We start from the raw sequence: 5,947 nt of genomic DNA, 5'->3' as shown, positions 1-5,947 counted from the left end.
AAGAATAAGCAATTGGACTAGAATAATTTAATGGACCTAGGGCAAGGCCCATGTAAGAGTTTTGGGCCCAATTTGGAAAATTGGGCCATAGATGGGCCATAGTTTGGGCCTTAATGATTATATGACATTGGGCCATTAGAGTGCCAAATGTTTGGACTGGATTAAATGGTCGGGCCTTTAAATGAGACCATGTAAAGGTTGGGCCCAATTTGGAAAATTGGGCCATATGTTGGACTTTGATCCATAGTTTGACTTTTGGGCCTTTGGATTGGGCCTTGGACTGAATAAAGCTAAGTTAGGGTAAAGTAGTCTTTTAACCCAAGTATGGAGTTGTGGTTATGCATTGGGAACCAACTATTAATTTGGTATTGTTTGATGTTGACAGTTCGGGAACCTGTCAACCAGCACTGGGGTTTTATCTGCAGGACTTCAGCAATGCCAGGTGAGTCTCCTCACCATACCAATGGTCTAAGGCACCAATGCCGGCCCATTTTATGATATGTGATACACTAGTTGAAGTTGTATTATGTGGCATGTTAGCTGGTTATGTGATAGGGAGTATGCTAGTGATTATGTGGTATGCTAATTGATTATGTGGTACGTGATATGCTAGTGGTCCTTGTGATACTTGCATGGAAGACCTCGGGGGGTTCCCAGGGCACTTAGGTGTAAGACCTTGGAGGGTTTCCTTGGCATCCTAGGTCAAGACCTCGGGGGGTTCCCGAGGCACTTAGGTGTATGACCTTGGAGGGTTTCCTTGGCATCTTAGGTCAAAGACCTCAGGGGGGTTCCCGAGGCATTGGGCTAAGACCATGTGGGGGTTCCCATGGCACCCGGCGTAAGACCCTGGAGGGTTTCCAGGGCTTCCCTATATGTTTATGTGCATGGCTGGTGTAGTTGATATGATTTACGTGAGTATGTGAATAAGACCTTGGAGGGTTTCCATGGCATTTTTATATGTGTATATGCATGCTTATGCGATTGTTACGGTTTATGTAGTTGTTATAGCTGATATGGATTATGTGGTTATGTGGATTGTGTGGGGTATGTTCTGGGGAACTCACTAAGCTTCGTGCTTACAGTTTTGTTTATGGTTTTAGGTATCATCGATTTGGAAAAGAATGGCTCAGATTGATCGCAGTGCAAACACCTATGATTTCCGCAATAAATGATTTTGGGATAAACTCTGATAAATATTTTACTTAATGATGATTTGAAATGTTTGAAATGAATGGTATCAATGATGTATCTACATTTAAAAATTAAAATTTTACCCTTTATTTTTGGGTCGTTACATACTAGCTTTTATAAAGATGTACGTTCTAAAGTAATGAATATATGTGTAAACTTTATGTATTTAAACATATAAATATACGTGCATAGTAATAGCTTGTCCTTGAAATATTACAAAGTTTTATGTCGTGTTTGTTATGATATACAATGTCACACAAAAATCATATATTTTCGTATCATGTAGCATTTGTTATGTGGACTGGTTATTTCATGATAAAATAACCATAATATGTATATGAAAAGTTTATACTAGCTTATTTGTAACAATATGTTACATTGTTAAATAACATTTTTATAAACTAGACTTGTTGTATTTTCGCATAAAAATGATAATATATTTGTATAAACAAAGTATATAGGCACATGTATTCTCCCACAAAATAATTAAAATTATTAAAATAAGGTCGTAAGCACTCACCCTTGAAGCGTGAGTTCGATTTGTACGGAATCAGTTTATTTTGAGTAACTTATCTTAAGAAACCGCAAAGCCACGATTCTTGAACTTTGAAGTACTTTCAGGACCGTTTTGAAACGAATTTACACTATAGGGGTTGTTTTGTAACTTCACTAAACTATAATGGCTGTTTGGTATTTTAATTAAGCAAGGTAGGACTGATTTGGTTAAAATAAATCAAGGGAGGGATTGAAATCATTCAAATAGAATTAATGTTTGAAAATTTGGGCTGATTTGGTTAAGAATTTCCAATGAAGGGGCTGAAATGCTTATTTTTATTCAGAGTTTGAAGATTGGGATTATATTGTTAAAAATAACCAACGGAGGGGCTTTTTTGAATAAACGGATTCAATGTTTGGGGGTTTTGGACTGATTTCGTAATGTTTTGTCAAATGAGGGTTTATTTTGTTCATTTTATCAAACTTAATAGAAATTGGGAGTTTTTATGCCCCCGTCTTTTTGTTTGATCGGTCAAAAGGAACGAGGAATACGGACGAACACGAAGGAACGAGATAGACATGAACGTTCGACGGTGGCGAGAAATCACGAAGACTCGCAGGTGGTGAAGGAATCCGGCGATTGCGGATCGATTGCTGGCGAAGCGAGCGTCTCCGGGATCGACGAGGCCGAAGAAAGAAGATGAGAAGAAGTAGCAAGGCTACTCATGGTCTCATTGGGTGCAGCGAAGGGATGTTCAAGCAGCTTCTCGGCTGCTTGCTTCAGTCCCGGTAGCGGGTGCGAAGGGAAAATGCGAGGGCGAGGTACGAGGGGCCGGGCCAGAAGAGGGGTTCCGGTGGGAGGAAACTAACAGCAGTAGCAGCTCGAGTGGGGGCGTTTGGCAGCGGAGCTCGTCGGGAAGGAAGGGAAGATGCGACGGGTGCTGTTGCGGCAGTCACACTGTTGATTCCGGTTTTTTTTTTCTCTCTTTTTTTTTTTTTTTAGAATGAAGTCAACAGGACTTTGGTTTTTGTTTGGGTTTGTGTTTTGACAGGAGAAAGAAGGAAGAAATCAGTGGGTGTTTGGCTTTGTTGTGTTCATTGCGAGGAAGAGGGGATGGAAATGAGGCTGATGCCTCTTGGCTTTCATAGGTAAAATCCAACTTCTAGTGGTGTGTGTTCTTGGCTAAAATCTCTTGAATGAATGTTCGGTTGTTTCATTTGATAGGGAAAGAAAAGGAAGAGGGAGAGGAGCTGAAGAAGGTGACGAATTCAGGAGTGTTTGTGTAATTCAGGAGTGTTTGTATGGATTGATGTATATTTCTAAGAGATTTAATATACACTTTTAGGTTTAATAATATTGTATGTGTGTGCGTATTTGTATGAGACATTTGTAGGCAATGATGCATACACAATATTTATACACTCTCCTATTCAAAGTTTATTACGTATGTTTGTGAGAAATATATAAAGAATTGGAGATTTGTATGTAGTAAAATAAAAGTTTATTATGTATGTTTGTGAGATATATAAATGTAACAATTTTTTTATCACATATCCATTATATTCAAACTAAGTTTATTTGACACATAAATTACTAATGTTACATAAAACTTATTATTAATATACATATAATCGTATTTGACCTTTTCGGGAATACATTACTAATAATAGAAATCATGTCGAAATCAATAGATTAAGGTTTTGCTATTAACTGATTCAGAACGTCAGATTTTTCAACTTTTATAAATATTTATACTAAAAATATTGTAAGTATGAAATTAAATAATAAATTATGACCTGAGTCCAAAAACATTCTCGGAATTTCCATCTAAGGTGTGCAAGTCCCTCAACGGATAGAAACAGTTTTAGCAGTTTTAAGAAAATTAGTATTATGTTGGTTTAGATTCGTTTGCCAGTTTACATATTTGGAAGTATGATACCATCTATTATCTTATAATAGTTGTAATGACATTATATATTTTTCAAAACATGCATTTAAGCTCAATAATTCGAATTACAAGGAGGTGCGCGGTGAACTGACTGTCTATAGTTTTAGACCTAAATTCTGGGATGTCACACGATATAATAATTAATTTGTTTTAACTATATATTTCGCCTTAAAAAGAATCCGATTACCCATTCCCGTTATTCTCACTCTCTGATCGTAATATGATGACCTCGTGGGACTTATCCTAAAGGATCACTAAGTAGACAATACCGCTTCAGGGATTCCTTATCAACATATGTCAATAAGGCAACCATGGAGTAAATAGAGTACCTATATGAATATATAGTTCATTTTCATCTACAGGTCGTGGAACTGCCCATGGGTGGTTTATTTATCACTTACAAGTCGAAGACCTGCCCGTATATGGTCCGCTTAACATCTACAGGTCAAAGGCCTACCCATAGTCGCGGACCTTAGTGGTGCCCGGGGGGTCCCGGGCCATTGCTCCGATTCCGGCACGTAGTGTAAATTTTTTTTTATGGTTTTTTATGTTTTTTCTATTAGGTGCACCGGCTTAAAATACGAGTGCCACTACTAATTTAGATTTTTTCGGAAAAAAAATTTTAGTGTCACCCCTACTAAAACCTTTTGCGTCCGCCACTGCCTACCCATGTATTGTTGATTAACACCTACAAGTTGTAAACTTGCCCATGTATTGCTTATAAACACCTACAAGATGCAAGCCTGTCCATGTTTCACCAGACTTGTCTAGAATAGTCTATGGTTGTCCCCCTATATCCTACTAGATGACTAATCCCTAGTAGTACAACAGTAACCTCATAACATATTTTACTTTCCGTAACCCTTCTCTACGCAATATTCTTTAGGTATGATAAAATAAATAGTTCAATACTTTATCAAAAATAATTTAACAAAGTAAGCCATATTGAGCAAGAGTATTGTAAATACGGATAATATGCACACATAGCATCTAAGCAATTAAATACTTCATATCTATGTGTAAAAAGAAAGTAACTATTCACTCACCTATTAAAAGTTGATGATTTGTGATTACGGTCGCGCTCCGCCTAATCAAAACTCAAGGAGTTGGTAACGTAACTAATATTGTGAATTAATGGCCGCATCAAACGATTTCTCAGTTAATTCAATACAACTTCATATTGACAGAATGATGATCAAGATAAGAACTTACCTGGTGGAGAATGATGTTAATCTCATGGTCTTCACTACCATATGATCAATGATTTGACAAGACGATGTACTCTTATGATGGAGATGAATAGGCGATCGATTAGGATTCTTAGGGTGTTGTTATGGAGAGAAAGATGAAGTGTCGTTCCTTACAATCTGATCGCTTATATGAAGTACACCTCTTAGGAAATCTATATTAGGCCCCTCATGTCTTTGTTATTGCAATTAAACCTATCAATTAATGTAAGACATAAATATGAGACTTAATTAGTCATTTAGGAAAATCTTAGGATACAATTAATATTTATATCTTATGAACTTAATTAATTACATAAACGGTCCAAGGACATATATAATTGGTCGAAGGCTTGTTGTAAACGATCCGCTAGCATATATTAGAAATTCTTGTGTCCGATACAACACTTTATTCCTCCAAAATCCCCTTATATTTAATCATTAGGTATCGATACAAAACTCATTTTTACTTGAACTGTTACTATTTGAATAACGTAAGACTGTGTAATTATCGCAATCATTTCTTAATGCCCTTTAAGTAGAGTTTTCAATTATGAGTCACTTAATTAGTTTTCTCAAAAAATTATATAACACGTCTTATAATGTGCTACAACATGTTCTCTCATTATTGTTGAAATACTCATCGGTTATCATTATGAATCCTCCATAAAGTTGGCCTTATTAATAACACAAGAGTATATCCCAACTTTAACTTCACATTAATACCAAAACCACTATAATGGTCAGTGTGAGTAAGGAAGAGTATTATTGCAAGCATCATTAATTCCTTCCACTCAACTTGAGGTATATTAGGCTACCAAATTTATGATGAATTTGTTGTACTCATAACTTCATCTAATTTACATACCATTGATGAGATGATATTTGATTTCGCTCTAAATATTAGGAGCTACAACAAGAGTAACAATGATTTATGAGAAATTTTATTTCTTTAGGTATATCATGAATACATTTTTCAAAATAAGAATCACTCTCATTTAAAACATTAAAGGAAATAATTATTTTTAGTGGACTACCAAGGCCAACTTAACCTACATAACATTTATAAACTTTATTGAGTTTGAA

General features: G+C 36.0%; 1 long non-coding RNA gene across 1 annotated transcript; it reads left to right on the top strand.

The window, feature by feature from the left end:
- The first annotated feature begins 2,237 nt into the window (after positions 1–2,237).
- On the top strand, positions 2,238–3,108 carry LOC145141278 (uncharacterized). The gene is made up of 2 exons (XR_013722562.1): positions 2,238–2,835; positions 2,912–3,108. It is a non-coding gene; the product is annotated as an uncharacterized LOC145141278 (long non-coding RNA).
- The last annotated feature ends 2,839 nt before the right edge of the window (positions 3,109–5,947 follow it).

Source organism: Lactuca virosa, chromosome 9 (genome assembly GCF_052849685.1).
Source record: "Lactuca virosa cultivar CGN04683 chromosome 9, Lactuca_virosa_CGN04683_v6, whole genome shotgun sequence".
In the NCBI taxonomy this organism is placed as follows: Eukaryota; Viridiplantae; Streptophyta; class Magnoliopsida; order Asterales; family Asteraceae; genus Lactuca; species Lactuca virosa.
Note: the sequence above shows the minus strand (reverse complement) of the source record. Positions and strands in the feature narration are given on the sequence as shown.